Source organism: Mustela lutreola, chromosome 1 (assembly GCF_030435805.1).
Source record: "Mustela lutreola isolate mMusLut2 chromosome 1, mMusLut2.pri, whole genome shotgun sequence".
Classification (NCBI taxonomy): Eukaryota; Metazoa; Chordata; class Mammalia; order Carnivora; family Mustelidae; genus Mustela; species Mustela lutreola.
Window position 1 is genome coordinate 280,658,690 of NC_081290.1, and position 19,205 is coordinate 280,677,894.

Sequence of the window (19,205 nt, forward strand, 5' to 3'; positions counted from 1 at the left end):
GGGTGTCCCCCACCCCACAGCTGGTGGTGACCCCCTTCCAAAATGGCAGGGTGAGACAGGGACCATGATGGGATCTTTTTTAAAGTTTTATTTATTTATTTTTTTAGTAATCTCTACACCCACCATGGGACTCAAACTCACAAACCAAGAGGCACATCCTCCTCTCTCTGAGCCAGCCAGGTGCCCCTGCGCTAGGATGTTTACATTTGGTTGATTTCATTCACCCTCAAACCACCCAATGTGGTCCCTTCGTTGCTTTCTGTTCCCATTTTGATGATGAAAGAATGGAAACTAGGAAAAGGTGAAAGGATTTGGCAACAGGAACAAGTGAAGGAATTAGGATTTTAATCCACACTCTCTGACTCCGAAAGCTCATGTTATTATCCGTTCACCGTTCACCCTCTCAAAGGGTAAAGTGAGATAGAATGGAAGATGGGCATTTTATGCCAAGGGACACGAGGACCAAAGCCTTGGAGGTGGGACAGAGCAGGACATACAGAGAGAAGCAAACTCTTCACTTCGGAGGGAGCATAAAGCTGATTCGGGGGGACCCTAGAGAAAAGACTAGACAGGCAGGCTTGGGATGAATCATGAAGAGCCTTAGAGGCCAACTTCAAGAGTTTGGACTTTATTCTGAAGGCTCCAAGGAGATAGTTAAACATTTTTGAGCGGGAGAGTGACGTGATCAGAGCTCTGCTATGGGAAGATGAAACCAACAGCAGTGTGCAGAGAAAATAGAAATGAGCACTTATCAAATATCGAGAGGTAAAGGGCTTTCTAAACTTAGATGCATTTGAAGAGACCTCAAAAGAAAAAAAATCAATAGATCTGTTTACACTAAAATTTAAGACTTCTCCATCTTCTTCCTTGCACCAAAAAATAACCAAAATTAAAAGGCAAATAGCCCAGGGAAAATGTTCCCAGCTAATGGCAAAGTGTTGACATCTTTTATATAGAAAGAATTTACAAAAATCAATATGGGCCAAAAAAAAAGGAGCCCAATAATCATGTTTCTTCCTTCCCTCATTCATTTATTCAAGCAACATGTAATGAGCCAGGTTCTAAGAAGGTATTTGTGGACAAGACATACTTAGGAATCTGAGAATAAAAGGGAATTTCATTAAACTGATAGAGTATCCACCAACACCGTGCAGCAAATGTCATTCTTTTTTTTTTTTTGTTAAAGTTTATTTATTTATTTGACAGACAGAGATCACAAGTAGGCAGAGAAGCAGGCAGAGAGAGGAAGAGAAGCAGGCTCCCTGCTGAGCAAAGAGCCCGCGATATACAGCTCGATTCCAGGACCCTGGGATCATGACCTGAGCCGAAAGCAGAGGCTTTAACCCACTGAGCCACCCAGCGCCCCAGTAAATGTCATTCTTAATGGTGAAATGCTAGAAACATTATTTTAAAATCAGGAATGAGACAGGCATGGCTGCTATCATTGCTCTATACTGTATTGGTGATTGTAGCCAGGGCAATAAGACTAGAAAAAGAAATTTAAGATATAGGGGCCCCTGAGTCGCTCAGACAGTTAAGTATCATGACCTTCAGCTCAGGTTATGGTCCCGGGATCCTGGGATTGAGCCCCACTTTGGGCTCTCTGCTCAGTGGGGATTCTGCTTCTCCCTCTCCCTTTCTCTCAAATAAAATCTTTTTAAAAAAGAAAAAAAAAGAAATATAAGACGTAAAGATTGGAAAAGAAAAGCCAGAACTGTAATTTTTCACAGATGATGGTCTACATTTCAAATCTAAAGGACTCTTTTTTTAAAAAAATATTTTATTTATTTATTTGTCAGAGAGAGAGAGAGAGAACGCGAGCACAAGCAGGCAGAGTGGCAGGCAGAGGTCAACAGAGAAGCCGGCTCCCTGCTGAGCAAGGAGCCCGACATAGGACTCGATCCCAGGACCCCAGGATCATGACCCAAGCCGAAGGCAGTGGCTTAACTGACTGGGCCACCCAGGCATCCCTCAAATCCAAAGGATTCTATAGATAAGTTATTATAATAAGAAGGTTTGGAAAAAAGGTTGGCTTTAATATCAATATAAAAATTATTTGCAGTTCTGTACACTGGTAAAAATTAACAAAATGGAATATATGTATTTAGATAGAATAATGTGTTTAAAAAATACATTGTTTATTATAGCAATAATGACAAGCATCTGTAATAAATCCAAAAAAATATGTACAAGATTTATTATCAAGTTTTTATTTTGGATACAAATCTAAAAATCATAATCATTATAGTATGACTGATTATATAAACAAAATTATTTAAATACCAAAATGATACAAATTATAAGACTAAATCTTTCCCCAAAATGTCCATTTTCTCCCATTTGATCTATGGATTCAATGCAATTGCAATAAAAATTCTAACAGGGATTTTCTTAACTATGACATACAGATTTTAAAATTTGTGTAGAAAAGTAAAAATATCTAAGACATCTCTGAAGAGGAAGAATGAGACAGTTGCTTACTCCCTAGCTATTAGGACTTATAAAACTCTAGTAATACAAACAGCCTGATGTTAGCTAAAGAATGAGCATATATAGACTCATGAAATCAAATAGAGAAATCAGGAAAAGACCCACACATATCTGTTGCTCTGATGTTCAGATAGAGTCTTGCTGATCAGTGGAGAAAGGAAGGGACCAATTAATATATTGTGTAGGAACAAGTGATCAAACCTATGTGGATAAAATAATTGGAATCCTATCTCAAACCTATGCAGCAAAATTAATCCCAGATAGATTTAACAATTTAAATATGGAAGGCAAAAGTCTTAGAAGAAATGGTAGAATACCTTTTCTACTTCACAGAAAGGAAGGATCTTTTAAAAAGATTTTATTTATTTACTTATTTGAGAGAGAGAGAGGGAGAGCATGAGAGGGGAGAAGATCAGAGGGAGACGCAGACTCCCCATGGAGCTGGGATCCCAATGCGGGACTCGATCCCAGGACTTGATCCCGGGATTCTGGGATCATGACCTGAGCTGAAGGCAGTTGACTAACCAGCTGAGCCACCCAAGCGCCCCCCAAAAAAGGATTTTTAAGTAACCTGTACACCCAATGTGGAGCTCAAACCCACAACCCCGAGATCAAGAGTCACATGTTCTACTGACTGAGCCAGCCAGATGCCCCATGAAAGGAAGGATTAAAGAAGACAAGACACAAAAAGTGGTAACCATAAGAGAAAGGACTGATGCATCCAACTACATTCCAATTAAGGACTTCTCATCAGCTGAGACCATAAAACCAAGTCAAAATATGAGTGATAACCAACAAAGTTTTAGGGTCTAGAACATAAAAGGGACTCCTATACGTCAATACAAATATATAAAATACTTAGAAAAATGGGCAAGAGACAGGAACATGCATTTCATGGAATCAACCAACAAGAGTTGGAAAAGATGCTCAAACTTATCATGCTGGTTATCAGGAAATTCAAACAAAATCACAATGAGATTCCATCTTACATTTGCCAGGATTGGCAAAAGTTAAGAAATCTGATAATACCAAGTGACGAACAGAAAGTGTACCCCCAGGAACTATAGTGTTGGTAGAAGTGTAAATTGGTAACCACTTTGGCAAACAATTTGGCATTACCGTGTAGAAACAAACATTTGCATATGCTATGACCAAGCCAATGGCACTCTCAGGTCTCTGTGCTAGAGCAAGTCTAGCCCTTTTGCAACAGGAAACATGTACAAGGCTTTTCATAATAGCCAGATGTCTAATGAGCAGGGACTGGATAAATGCATCGTGTTATTGTATGAGTTTCCTATGGAGCAGGTGTCCAATTATCATAAACTAGGAGGCTTAAAACAACAGAAATTTATTTTCCCATCATTCTGTAGGCCGGAAGTCCAAAATGAGGACCTAAATGAAGATGTCGGTTGGTCCATGTGCTAGGGGAGAGTTTGTTCCTTGCCTCTTCTGGTGTCTGGTGGTAGCGGGTATTCCTTGGCTTGTAGCCATACCACTTCTCCATTATATTCCCATCGCCTTCTCCTTTAGCTCCCTCTTATAAGAACATCTGTGACTGCATTTACAGCCCACCCTGAAAATCCAGGATGGTCACATGTCAAGATGCTTAACTTAATCACATTTGCAAATACCCTGTTTTTTTTTTTTTTAAAGATTTTATTTATTTATTTGACAGAGAGAGATCACAAGTAGACAGAGAGGCAGGCAGAGAGAGAAAGAGAGGAGGAAGCAGGCCCCCTGCTGAGCAGAGAGCCCGATGCGGGGCTCGATCCCAGGACCCTGAGATCATGACCTGAGCCAAAGGCAGCGGCTTAATCCACTGAGCCACCCAGGCGCCCCAACAAATACCCTGTTTTTATATAAGGCAAGATTTACAGGATTTGTATAAGATCAGGGATCAGAATTTGATATTTTGGTGTGGGGGGAAAGGGTATTTTTTCCCCCACTTTTCTACCACCTGCCGTCAGTCTGTTACACACACAAAATACATTCATCCCATCTCACATCTCCAAAAGTCTTAACCCATTGTAATATGAACTCAAGCCCAAAAATCTCATTTGATATAATCAAATCAAAACTCCAAATCTTATCATCTAAACCAGGCTTGGTAAGACGCAGGATATGATCCATTCTTGGGGAAAAATTCTACTCTGTCTCTGGAAATATGAAGCTAACAAGTTATCTGGTTCCCCAAATACAGTGGAGGGATAGGCATCGTGTAACATTTATAGACATTCCCACTCCAAAACAGAGAAAATGCAAGAGAGAAAGCTGTCATGGGTCCCAAGTAATTTCAAAATCTGGCAGGACAGATTCCTTTACTTTTCAAGGTCTGGGGCTAATCCTCTGTCACCCACGGTTTCAGCCTCCACATCTGTGATTTTGACTTCCAGGTCCAAGGCTCTGGCCTCTGGCCTAAGGCCATTCCCTTTTGTTATGCTTCCTTTTTCTTAACAGTACGCACATGGTTGAAGTTGAGTCATTTTATAAGCCTATATCCTGCCTCTTGGATGGTGGGGGTCCAACAGCCTTCCTTCATTCCATTCTGTCTCTGTCTCTTTCTATTTAAGATGGCAGTGCTTCTGCCGGTATATATAACTCTGGAAAGTCTTGTGGGTCTCCTGTGTATGACACAGAGATTCACACCGTCCTCCACAGATCTTTCCTGGATAATTGTATCCCTTGCTGGTTTCTGCTGAGATGGTTGAGTGGGTTCATGAGTCACACACCTAATATTCTCAACATTAGCAAAAGGCTATTCAACCACACCCATGGCCTTCTCTCCAGAACACATTTTTCTAACAGTAAATCGCCTAATTTTAGTATATTTCACAATCTGGATAGGCTGCAAATTTCCCCCGTTATCATGTGTTCGTTCCCTTTGGTGTGACAGTTCTTTCCCTGGTATATCTTTTTCCTCTCCCATTTTACAATAATCAACAAGAAGAAACCAGGGCACATCTTTAACATTTTGCTAGGAAATGACCTCAGCTAAAATCCAAGTTCATCACCTACAAGTGCTTCTACTGTGCTGCTCAAAATTCTTCCAGCATTTACCCAATTCCACATTTTGGGGGGTTTGTTACAGCAGCACACCACTCTTGGTTCCAAAATTTGTGTTAGTTTGCTATGGTAACTGTAACAAATTAACATAATCTAGATGGTTTTAAGCAACAGCAACTTATTTCATGCCATTCTGGATGCTGCAAGTCCAAAATTGCTACCATTGTGCCCAAATCAAGATGTGGGGAGATCTGGGGCACCTGGGTGGCTCAGTCGGTTGAGCATCTGCCTTTGGCTCACGTCATGATCTTAGGGTCCTGGGATCAAGCCCCATGTTGTCAGGTTCCCTGCTCAGCAGGGACCCTGTTTCTCCCTCTCCTTCTGTCCTTCCCTGCAGCTTGTGCTCTCCCTCTCAAATAAATAAAATCTTAAAAAAAAAGATGTTCACAGGTCCATGTTCTCCCAGAGGCTCTAGGGGAGACTCTATTCCTTACTTCTTCCAGCTTTGGGCAGCTCCTAGCATTCCTTAGCTCCTCTCTGATTTCTGCTTCCATTGTCACGTTGCCTTTTTCTCTTCTGTCCATGTCAAAAATCCTTCTTCTTCTCTCTTATATGGAGGCATGTGATTGAACCTGGGGCCCACCCTGATAATCCAGGATAATATCCACACATCTCAAGATCCTTAACTTAATTACAGCTGCATGCAAACTATTGTCACATAACTGTAACATCTACAGGTTTCCACGATTAGGATCTGATATCTTTGGGGGGCCAGTTTTCATCCTATCATAGTGATGTCCTTATTATGGAACATTAAATAGCAGTAACAATGAATGAATATTTATATGTTCCTTATTTCTCTCCCTACTCCAATATAATCTCCATGAGGATAGGGCCTTGTTTCACTCATTATTGTATACTCGGTCTGTGGAAGAGTGACCACCAGGTAATAAATATTTGTTGAATGAACTACCAAAATGGATAGTTATAAGAAGAATAACACCAGTAAATAGAACATGTTATGGTATAACATCAAATGAGAAAAAGAGTGTATAAGTTTTTAATATCAAATCATTGTGAGGGAGCCTGGGTGGCTCAGTCGATGAAGCATCTAACTCTTGATCTCAGCTCAGGTGTTGATCTCAGAGTTGTGGGTTCAAGCACCACATTGGGCTCCATGTTGGGTGTGGAGCCTCCTTTAAAAATTTTTTAATAAAAAATTTAATAATAAAAAATTTATTTTAATAAAAAATTTTAATAAAAAATTTAAGTATCAAATAATAATTTTTACATTAAAAATTTTATGCCAAAAAAAAAAAAGAACTGGAGATGAAAATGAAAATGGAGTAGGGAACTCCAAGAGTCTACCTCATCCCAAAAGCAGCTTGTAAACTGGCAAAACTGTCAGAATCAGTTATATCAGAACTCTGGAAACAACTCAAAGTTTACATCAACCAGGTGAACACTTAATCAAGAAATAAACCACTGAATCTCAGTAATAAAACTTCATGATAATTTCCCTTATCTTGGCCATTCCCACTGTCCAGCTCTGTGGCTGCCTTGAAGACAATGTTCTTAGTATAAGCTCCTAGCACCAGAGAGAGCAGAACACATCTGCTACTGAAAGCATTGTGGTTGTTTGTTTTGACCTGTCTGGTGGCTCTCTGAATGTCTGGCTCAATGGTCTAGCCTTTATTTTGCCTAATTCAGAACCCTCCCAAGGATGAGGTGGCTACTTCGGGGACATTTGTTGAAACACATAAAAGCAATTTTAGCTTTATTATATTATATTATATTATATTATATTATATTATATTATTATTATTATAATATAATTATATTAGCTGCTGCCATCTAGGACAAGGGATCACATCTGGAGAAAACAAAAGCTTAGGAAGAAAAGCTGGGAAATGAAACAGTTTAGGAAACAAGGACTTTGAAAAGTTCCCACATATTCCTGGAATGGAGGTCCACATGCATGCCCAGAGCTGGATACATGCTCAGAAAAGATCTGAGAAGGCCCTAAAATCTTACCTCTACTGATCACCAGGCTCTGGGGGAGCAGGAAATGAGGTCTAAAGCAGAGTTGTCAATTACATGACTGAGTGTTTAAGGAATTTCCCAACACACATACAGAGCTCATCTGCAAAGAATGGGAGGTTTTTGTTGTTGTTGTTTTAAGTATTTAATGAAATCTCTGTCAAATGACTAGCTGATCACCAAGCAAATGAAACAGAGACTTGAGTGACCACAGACTACAAAAAGATAGACTATAAAATTAGTTCCAGAAAAGTCACTAAACTGACAAACAATTTCTACTACACACAGCAACAAGTCAAAACGTGGTAGAAAATACTATTTCCAGAGTTGTTATAATACCCAAAATGTCCAGTTTAGAAAAAAACATTATGGAGTGCTGGGTGCCTCACTGGGTTAAAGCCTCTGCCTTTGGCTTGGGCCATGATGCCAGGGTCCTGGGATCAAGCCATATATTGGGCTCTTTGCTCAGCAGGGAGCCTGCTTTCCCCTCTCTCTTTCTGCCTGCCTCTCTGTCTGCTTGTGATCTCTGTCTGTCCAATAAATAAATAAAATCTTAAAAAAAAAAAGAAAAAAACATTATGATGCATACAAAGGGAACATGGCCTATACATGGGGAAAAAAACTGTCTTTGAGGAAGCACAGATATTGCATATAGTAGACAAGACTTTAATCCACAATTTAAAATATACTCAAAGACCAAAAGGAAACTATGCACACAATACTAAAGGAAAACATGATAATTGTATCTCACTAGACAGAAGCTCTCAATTAGGAGGCAGAAGCTATAATGCAGAAACAGATAGAAATTCTGGATTTGAAGAGAATTTAATGAAATGAAAAATCCACTAGAGGAGTTCAACAGCAGGTTTGAGGAGGCAGAAAGAATCAGCACACATGAAGATAAGTCTATGGAGATTACCCAGTCTGTGGAGCAGAAAGAAAAAAAAGGATGAAGGAAAATAAACAGAACCTCGGGGATTTATAAGATACCATCATGAATACTAACATGTATAGTAGAAGTCCCAGCAGGAGAGGTGGGAGAGAAATAAGAAAGAATAGTTGAATATAATGGCTGAAAACTTCAAAATTTGATGCAAGACTAATTTACACATCTAGGAAGCAGGTAAGGAAAAATCAAAGAGATCCATATCAAACATGATCACACTGCAGTAGGCCAAAAATAAAAAGAATCCTTAAAGCAGGAAGAGAAAAGTGACTAATCACTTACAAGTGGACCTCAATGAGATTAACAGCTGATTACTCATCAGAAAACTTGGGGGTCAGAAGGATATAAATTTGAACAAGATTGTCATAAATTAAGATGCTAATTGTAATGCCCAGGACAACAAATAAGAAAAATGAAATATATCCAGTAATAGAAACAAGAAGGGAATCAAAATGGCACATTAGAAAACACCTAACACAAAAGAAGAGCTGAGAAACAACAAGATACAAGACATAGAGCAAACAAATAACATGGCAGAAGTAAGTTCATATTAGTAATTGCAATTAAATATAAATAGGTTAAATTCTCTAATTTAAAGACAGAGATTGGGGGTGCCTGGCTGGTTCAGTGGGTTAAAGCCTCTGCCTTCGGCTCAGGTCATGATCCCAGAGTCCTGGAATCGAGTCCCGCATAGGGCTCTCTGCTTGGCAGGGAGCCTGCCTCCACCTGTCTCTGCGCCTGCCTCTCTGCCTACTTGTGATCTCTCTCTCAAATAAATAAATAAATAAAATCTTAAAAAAAAAAAAAAAGAGATTGATACAACGGATTAAGAAGGATGCCTAATGCACTATATGCTGTTTACATGAGTCTTTCTTAGGCTCAAAAACTCAAATAGTATAATAGTTTAATAGTTTAACAGTGAAAGGATGGAAAAGATAATCCATGCCAAAAATCAACCAAAAAAAAAAAAAAAGAGAGAGAGATCAAGTGGCCATACTAATATTTAAAAAATAGACTTTAAGGCAAAAAATCATTTTAAAAAAGTGAGGCATTATATAATGATAAAAGGCTCGATTTGTCAAGAAGCTATAACAATAGTAAACATATATTGAAGGGAGAAATAAACAGTTCAACAATAATAAAGACCTTTTTAAAAAAGAAGATTTTATTTATTTATTTTACAGAGATTGAGATCACAAGTAGACAGAGAGGCAAGCAGAGAGAGAGGGAGAAGCAGGCTCCCTGCTGAGCAGAGAGCCCAATGTGGGCTCAATCCCAGGACCCTGAGATCATGACCTGAGCCGAAGGCAGAGGCTCAACCCACTGAGTCACACAGGTGCCCTAATAATAAGGACTTTAATCCTTTACTTTTAGTAATGGAGATAATTACTGCATAAAAGATAAACAAAGAAATAGAAGCACTGAAGGACACTATAAACTAACTAGCCCTAACTCCACTCAACAACAGAATACACATTCTTCTCAAGGGAGCATGGAATATTCCTCAGGATAGACCACGTTTATACTGCAAAAACAGTCTCAATACATTTAAAAATACTGAATGCATATGAGGTCTTTTCTCTGACCACAATGACATGAAACTAGAAATTAATAAAAGATGGAAAACTGAAAATTTTGCATATATGTGAAAACTGAACAACAGATTTTTATGTGCCCAGTGGATTAAAAAGAATTCACAAGGGAAATTAGATGAGTTGGGATGCCTGGGTGGCTGAGTCATTAAGCGTCTGCCTTTGGCTGGGTCATGATCCCAGGATCGTGGAATCGAGTCCCACATTGGGCTCCCTGCTTGGGGGGAAGCCAGCTTCTCCCTCTTCCACTCCCCCTCCTTGTGTTCCTCCTCTCACTGTCTCTCTCTCTGTCAAATAAATAAAAATCTTGGGGCGCCTGGGTGGCTCAGTGGGTTAAGCCTCTGCCTTTGCATGGGATCAAGCCCCCCATCAAGATCTCTGCTCGGTGGGGAGCCTTCTTCCTTCTCTCTATCTCTCTGCCTGCCTCTCTGCCTACTTGTGATAAATAAATAAAATCTTTTTTAAAAAATCTTTAAAAAATTAGGTGAGATGAATGAAAATAGAAACTCAGAATACTAAAACTTACAGAATGCAGTAAAAGCAATTAACAGAGGGAAATTTATAGCTGTAAGCACCTGTATTAAATAGAAAAAGGATTTCAAATCAATAATTGAACTTCCAATTTTTTTTTTTTTAATGGGCCCAAAGAAAATGTACTGAGTCATGTAACTGAATGCCCAAAAGCAGGACTTGTTGTAGACATGGATTATTTCAGGGGCTTGAGCACTGTCCTCAAGATCCCGTGTCTCTCTTGTTCTCTTCCTGGTTTGACTGTATTCTTGGACTGGTGCTCCCTTTTGATAGCAAGATAGTTACAGTCTCCAACCTCATACTGTCATTCAAGACCAGCCCTAAACTTCAACATAAAGAACTTAGAAAAAGAAGAACAAATTAAACTGAAAGTGAGAAGGAAGGAAATTAATAAAGATTAGAGTGGAAATAAATAAAATACAGAATTGAAAAACAACAAAGAGAATCAATGAAAACAAAAGTTGCTTCTTTGAAAAAAGTAACAAAATTGATGAATTTTTAGTTACAATGACAAAAGAGAGAGAGAAAGAAAAGACTCAATTTACTGAAATCAGGATGAAAGTAAGGACATTACTACCAACCTTATAGATACAAAAAGAGAATTATAAGAGAATATGATGAATAATTGTAGATCAACAAACCAGACAACCTAGATGAAAAGAAAATTTCCTAGAAACACACAAACCACCAAGAGTGACTCAAGAAGAAACAGAAACCTGAATAGACCCATAACAAGAAATTAAATAACTAAAAAATTTCCCGTAAAGAAAAGGCTAGGACCAGATTGCTTCGCTGGTCAATTCTCTCAAATATTTATTTATTTATTTATTTTAAAATATTTTATTTATTGGGGCATCCTGGGTGGCTCAGTCTTAAGCGTCTGCCTTTGGCTTAGGTCATGATCCCAGGGTTTTAGGATTGAGCCCCTCATCGGGCTTCCTGCTCAGCAGGAAGCCTGCTTCTCCCTCTCTTACTGCCCCTGCTTGTGTTCCCTCTCTCGTTGTTTATTTATCAAATAAATAAGTAAAATCTTAAAAAGAAAAAAAAGAGAAAGAAAGAAAGAAAAGAAAAAGAAACCACCAAACTGTTTAAAAGAAAGAAAAGATTTTGGAGGAGGTGGAGATGAGAATTATTGTTTGATGTATATAGAGCTTCAGCTTTACAAGATGAAAGCGTTATGGGGATAGAAGGTGGTGATAGTTGTACATCATGAATACATTTCATACCACTGAACTTACACTCAGAAATGGTCAAAATGGTCAACTTTATGCTATGTATATTTTATCCTAATAAAAAACGTTGGGGAAGAAACCCACCTAATACCCTGGGATGCTTGAGTGGCTCAGTGGGTTAAGCTTCTGCCTTCAGCTGAGGTCATGATCTCAGGGTCCTGGGATCGAGCCCCACATTGGGCTCTCTGCTCAGCAAGGAGCCTGCTTCCCCCTCCACCTCTGCCTGCCTCTCTGCTTGCTTGTGATATCTCTCTCTCTGTGTCAAATAAATAAAATCTTAAAAAAAAAACCCACCTAACACCCTTTCATGATTAAAGATTCCTTAGCTTGATAAAGGAGATCTGTGAAAGTCCACAGTTGGAGCACCTGGGTGGCTCAGTTGGTTAAGCATCTGCCATGATCCCAGAGTAGTGAGATTAAGCCTCATGTTGGGCCCCTGCTCAGTGGGGAACCTGCTTCCCTCTCTCTTTCTGCCCCCTCCCTGCTCATGCTCTCTCATTCTCTTTCAAAAGAAAATAAATAAAATCTTCAAAAAAAGAAAAAGAAAATCCACTGTTAATATCATAGTCAATGGCAAAATACTGAAAGCTTTCCTCCTAAGATCAGAAACAATACAAAAATGTCTGGTCTTGTCACTTTTTTTTTTTTTTTTAAGATTTTATTTATTTATTTAACAGAGAGAGAGAGAGAGAGAGAGATTGCAAGCATGAGCAGTATGTATAAGACTTGTACACTGAAAACTACAAAACATTGTTGAAAGAAATTGAAACAGACCTAAGTAAATGAAAAGATATCCTATGTTTGTGGACTGTAAAGAAAGTAAAGTGATCTACAGAGTCAATGCAATCTCCATCAAAATTCGCACTGCCTTGTCTGCAGAAAGGAGCAAGCTGATCCCCAAATTCATATGGAATTGTAATGGAGCATACATAGCCAAAACAATCTTGAAAGGGAAGAGCAAAATTGGAGAACACTTTCTGATTTCAAAACTTGTTAAAAGCTACACAGTTCAAACTGTGGTACTGGCATAAGGATAGACATATAGATTAATGGACAAAAATTTAAAGTCCAGAAATAAACCCATACATCTATTGTCAATTGATTTCCAATAATAGCGCCAAGACCATTCAATGGGGAAAGAATCATCTTTTCAAGTAATAGTGCTTGGAAAGTTAGGTATCTTCATGCAAAAGAACGAAGTTGGGCTTTTACCTCACACCACATACAAAAATTAATTCAAAATAGGTCAAAGACCTACCTATAAGACCTGGAGCTATAAAACTATAGAATACTTAACAGTAAATCTTTATGACCTTGGATTTGGTAATGATTTCTTAGATAGGACATCAAAGAACAAACAACAAAAGAAAAAATAAACTGAAATTCATCAAAATGGAAAAAAAAAACCAACTTTTGTGCATCAAGGACATTCTCAAGGTGAAAAGATGACTCAAAGAATGAGAAAAAACATTTTTTAAGTCCTATCTTTCTAATACATCTAGGGTCCAGAATATATAAAGAACTCTTATAACTCAAGAAAAAGAATATATGGGCAAAGGATCATGGGTAAAAGACTTGGATAGACATTGCTCCAACGAAGACATGCAAATAACCAATAGGCATATGACAGGTTCAACATCATTTGTCATTAAGGAAATGCAAATCAAAACCACCGTGGGATACCACCGCACACACACTAGGATGGTTTTTTGCGGGGTGGGGGTATAGCAAGCATTGGAGAGGAAGTGGAGGAGCAAATCCCTCATGCATTGGTGCAAATGCACTGGAGCAAATCCCAACACCTCATGTGTTGGTGGGAGTATAAATTGTACAGCCCCTGTGGAAAACAGGTAGGTCCCCGAAAAGTTAACCACAGAATGACCCTATGACCCAGGAACTCCACTGCTAGGTCTATACCCGAAAGAACGGAAGACCCGTTTAAAGATAACCTTGTCCATATATGTACACAGTAGATTTTTAAAAAATGGGAACAATCCAGATGTCCATCAACGGAGGAATGAATAAACAAACTGGGGCCTATCCATACAACGGAATATCATTCAACCCAGAAAGGAAAGCAACACTGTCGCCTTGCTATGACGTGGATGACCCTTGGAAACGAGATGATGCCAAGTGAATGCAGTCAGACGTAACAGGACCAGTATCATAGGATCCATTTATAAGAAATGTCAAGAGAAGGCAGATCCATAGGGATAGAAGAACAGACTGATGATGACCTAGGCTAGGAGACAACGTTGAACAGGGAGAGACTGCATGGTGGGTACTGAGTTTCCACTCGAGAGACAAGAAAGTTCTGGAATGAGTGGTGATAGATAGTTGAATGAAGTAAAAGTCACTGAGTTGTACACTCAAAATGGTTAAAATTTACGGTATATGAATTTTGCCTCAATGTTTTAAAATAAAAGACAGGAAGGAAATACATCAAAATGATAACCTCTGGTGATGCCATTTTTTTCAAGGCTCTGTATTTTCCCACCTATCTACAATGCACTGAAATCTCTCTTGCCGCCGCGTGAAGCCAGCCTCTCAAAGCTCCGCGTGCACACAGATCTCCCCGGGGGCTTGTGCAAGCGCCGATTCTGATTGAGTGATACCAGGTGGGACCCGAGAGGCTGCATTGCCTACAAGCCTCCCCAGATCTCCCTTGGAGCAGCCGAAATCCGAAAGCCAGCAGCCCAGGGCGCTGGACAGATGGAGTTCGCCAAATCTGCGGGGTTGACACAGAAAAGACACGTGCTTCTCCTTGTCCTCCTCCAGGGGCCTAAGTGGCGTAGGGCAGACTTAACCTAGAATAAGTATTTATTATCTGAAATTCAGATTTCCCTAACTGCCTGCTATTTTTTTTTAAAGATTTTATTTATTTGAGAGAGAGAGAGCGTGAGAGAGGGAGAAGCAGACTCCCTGTGGAGCTGGGAGCCCGATGAGGGACTCGATCCCGGGAGTCCGGGATCATGACCTGAGCCAAAGGCAGTCTTTTAACCAACTGAGCCCCCCAGGTACCCCCCCCCCTTTCTTCTTCTTCTTCTTCTTCTTTTTTTTTTTTAAAAGCTTTCCTCTATTTCTGTTTGCTAACTCTGAAACCCCAGCCTGGGGTGGGGAAGGATTGGAACTGTGGTTGTTCCGGCAACCTGTGCCCAGCTGGCTTGCTGGTCTTGTGGACCTAAAGGAGAGTGACCAACATAGCCTACTCCTCAGCTGGCTTCCCCCACTGCCCTTGGGCCTGGGTCGCTGAGCTGGCCACCTCCTGGGGAAGGTGACTCTCACCCACCAAGCAGAAAAATCCCCTTTAGGACATAGCTGCCGGGCAACCTTCCCAGCTGACCAATCCATGGTCAGGAACGAAGGGCCAGGGGCCAGTGTGCAAAGTCTCGACTGCAAGGAATTTGCACCAGGCAGATTTAGATTTGAGTGGAGGCTTGGGTGAGTTTACTTAGCTTCTTTCTGGGCCCGGACACTTACTTGTCACAGGTAGCTTCCCTTCCTATTCCCCAGTTCTTTTTTTTTTTTTTTCTCTTCTTTTTTGAAGGTTTTATTCATTTATTTGACAGAGATCACAAGTAGGCAGAGAGGCAGACAGCGAGAGAGAGTGGAGGAAGCAGGCTCCCCACTGAGCAGAGCGCCCAATGCGGGGCTCCATCCCAGGACGCTGGGATCATGACCTGAGCCAAAGGCAGAGGCTTTAACCCACTGAACCACCCAGGTGCCCTCCTCTTCCCTGGTTCTGATGATGAGATGAAATCCTATCGAGAAAGTGCTCAGAGCCCTGCTTGGCACCCAGTAAATGCTCAGGATATTGGGGAAACCATTGTTCCTTATCTTTCCCTCCCATGGTGCTAAGCACAGCGGGCATCTGCACGTGCTTGTGGAGTTGAACAGCAGGAACATTCTGGAATAGTGAAGACTCACATGCTCTGATCGAGACAGGGGACCTACTTACACCTTCCAGCTCTGGCTCTTAATTCTTTGTGACTTGAGGTTAAGTCCGTTTCTTTCTCTAGGCCCTCATATCTTTGTCTGCAAGATAAGCATCGGGAGAGCAACAATCTGGATCATCTATCACAGTGTGTCAGGCTGTTAACCTACCCATTCCACAGATGAAGAAGCCCTAGGCTTCTAACTTGTAGTGAAGGTACGTCAGCACTTAGGCCTTCTTAAACCTAGTGCAATTCTCCAGGAGAAGCCTGGCCTGTGATCAGCTTCTCCCCCTCCTCGCCTGCCCGTTAGCCCTAGTTCTGAGCTGGTGGGGTAGGGGGCTTGTGGATGGGGTCTGCGCCTCACCTGGCTGGGCTCGGGAGGGCAGAGTCCATGGGGACAGGGCAGCTCGGAGATGCCAGTGTTCTCGCCAAGGCTATGGTGAATCTTCTTGCCTACTGTCTCTGGTTGGGCTGGCTCTGGCTTAGTCCATGCTATTCCATTGTCAGCAGCAGGACTGGGCGTGGTGAAGCTGGACCCGCTGTGTCCCAGCCCCTCCCAGTCCCTGTTGTCTTTTTGCAGGAGCCAAAGCTTATGCGTTCATCTCTTGGGATGTTGAGTCTATCCAGCCTTTTAGGGATCAGGGCCACTGGCCCCAGTGGAGAGATGCTATTGTCTGTGTGGCTTCCAGGTCCCAGGCTGGCAGTGTCCCCTCCCTTGACCTGATATGCCAAGCCCCTTCCTTTTCTCTCTTGGCTTCTGCCCTGTTCTTCTTGTGATTGGCCCAAGAGGGGGCTGTAGGCTGGCAGGTACCCTACACAGAGCCCGGAGACAACATCCAGGGCTCGTTGTCCCACCAGAGAGCTCTCTGCCCACCTTCCCCAGCCAAGCTAGCTCCTCTTCTTTCTGCCCAGCTGAGGCAGGGCCTGGAAGGGCACAGTAGCACCCTCTGTGATGCTCCTGTTGCCACGGTGATCCCAGATGAGAAGGCTGTAGCATTCTGTCCCTGGAACCTCCACCCGTCTTCCCAGCTCTGTTTTCCCTGTCTCTAGAGATGGCTCTCCACTGGTGGCCTCAAGAGCAATGTGTCTTCTATGTACCCCCTATCCCTTGGACCTCCCTCTAACCCCAACAGAAACCACTGCCCTGACTGGTAAGCCTCCAGCCCCCAGAAACTGACCTCACCAGAGAGGTGACAGTGTGAGTCGTGGAAAAGCCACAGGAATTAAAATGAGAAGACCCAGATTTTAGTCCCATCCTGGCCTTTTGGAGCTCTGTGACCTTGGACAAGAGAGGCCTTGAGCTTCAGCGTCCTCCTGTATAAAATATAGATGAGAAAACCCTACTTCACTCACCCTCAGGAATGCCTCTGTGACTTTGCGTGGGCTTTCCCTTCTAAGTAACACCCTTCCATCCTTCTCAGCACAGGCAAACTCCTACCCATGCCTCAAGACCCAGCCCAAATGCTCCCTCCTCTGTAAATGTTTCTCTGAGTTCTGTGGCCTTGACACACACTTGCCATTTTGTGTTAAAGTTGTTTGTTTCCTTCATTTTTATTTGACTAGGAATTTTTGGACACAGGAATCAGATTAGGCTTAGTTCTGGCATCAGAAATGGTTTATTGGATGACTGCTTTGTGGATCAGAAAGCAGAAGAGGCGGACCCTGACCGGGTTGGAGGGTTGGACCCCATTTTTGCAGGGATCAATCCTGGGGCCCTTTGTCCAAGCATGGCTCGGATCAGTCAGTGCCTGTTGCGGCCCTTCTGTGTGCCTGAGACGCACCTGGCTGGCTAGGGACATATGCATGGCCGGGACCAAGTGGAAGAGACCCTGGCTTATACCTGGGGTCTACCTGTCTTAGCACTTGGGTGTGGCCAGGAACAGCTGCTTATGGGGTGCCCTGGGGCATCTGGGAGGGGAAGGGGACTGGTAGAGCACCATCCGCCAGTCCTCCTGGGACTTTCCGGATATTGACAAAACCCCTGCAGTTCAGGGAAGAGAGGGAGGACTTCAGTTGCCACTGTGTCTTCCAACTCCCTCTCATGGTTCTACAGCTGCTGGTCAGGGTCAAGGAGATGAAGGAGACATCCAGTGTCCGCTCCCGGTTTCCTACAGATTCGGACCTCCTAACAGGACTTCCAGGTCCAGAGCCGGCTAGTCAAGGGCGCCCTCCAGTGGTCACCATCGGAGAGGCAGGAACCTGATCGCGCAAAAAGAGACGTCTCCTCTATTCCTACAACTAACACGGAGTCAGCATCCCGGTGCCAGGCGTGGGGCCAGGCACATGTTTCATTTTTAGTTAAAAAACATATTGATCATCTGCTAAGTGGGAAGCTCTCTCTTGAGTGTTGCTATGATTTGGTGGGGCGGGGGCAAGGGAATACAAGGTTGGGAATTATTCCTCACAACAGTGATAATCGACCCACACTGGCTGTCCTTTCCCTGGGGAATTTGAGAAAACATCTACGTCTGGCACCAGCTAGCCCAACGGAATCTGGAGGGGTGAGGCAGAGGTGCCAGGGGCAAACAGCCAGGTATGAGAACCACTGGTATGGAAAATTGACTAAATTGTTACCCACCATTCTCATTACTGAGGTACTTGTTATTGTCCCATTCTCTGGATGAGGAGACTGAGGCTCAAGGTAAGGACAAGCAATGGGAAAAATGTTTCCCACAGCACAGGCACAGGGTGTAGCCAACAGTCCTAAAAGGCTGTTGCTGATCTCTGAAAAGATTCCCTCATAACTGGGATGGCATTATTTTAGCTGTGATTAGAAAAGTAATCAGGGTTGTTGTGAAATAATCTTTTCCCCCAGGCAGTGAATTATAACAGCAGAAGTGGAGTGCACAAAAGTCACCTGCAGGGGTGCCTGAGTGGCTCAGCGGGTCAGGAGTCTGCCTTTGACTCGGGTCATGATCCCAGGGTCCTGCGATGGAGCCCCTCATTGGGTTCCCTGCTCAGCCGGGGGCTTGCTTCTCCCTCCCCCTCTGCCTGCTGCTCCCCCTCCTCGTGCTCTCTCTCTGTCAAATAAATAGGTGAAAAATCTTTAAAAAAAAAGTCACCTGCAATCTCAGCATTGTTAACACTTCGGAGTATGCCAGGGAGAGTCAGAAAGAGAGAGGGAGGGAGGAGGAATTGGAGAGAGGGAGGAGGAGGAACGGATTTATTTTAAGGCTCGAGGTCATATTGAAAACCAGGGTTTCAGACAGTCGGATCTGAAGACCACTGGCATCCCAATGCCCGCCCTGCTCATTAGACATGCAGCACCCCTCCCCCACCCTCCCCCTGGGTGGCAGAATCAGACTCTGGAGAAAGATCCCAAGCTGCACGTTTCATATATATTCCAGACCATTCTCATGGCCACTCACTGAAGACTAACAGCCACTGCGGCTTGGAGCTTCCCCAAGAGGAGCCCGTCCTGGATACCCATCGCTTC

The 19,205-nt window shown here is 42.3% G+C and overlaps 1 long non-coding RNA gene across 1 annotated transcript; it reads left to right on the top strand.

Moving 5' to 3' along the window:
• Nucleotides 1-16,779: 16,779 nt before the first annotated feature.
• On the top strand, nt 16,780-18,094 carry LOC131822723 (uncharacterized). The gene is made up of 2 exons (XR_009350297.1): nt 16,780-16,920; nt 17,823-18,094. It is a non-coding gene; the product is annotated as an uncharacterized LOC131822723 (long non-coding RNA).
• Nucleotides 18,095-19,205: the final 1,111 nt, after the last annotated feature.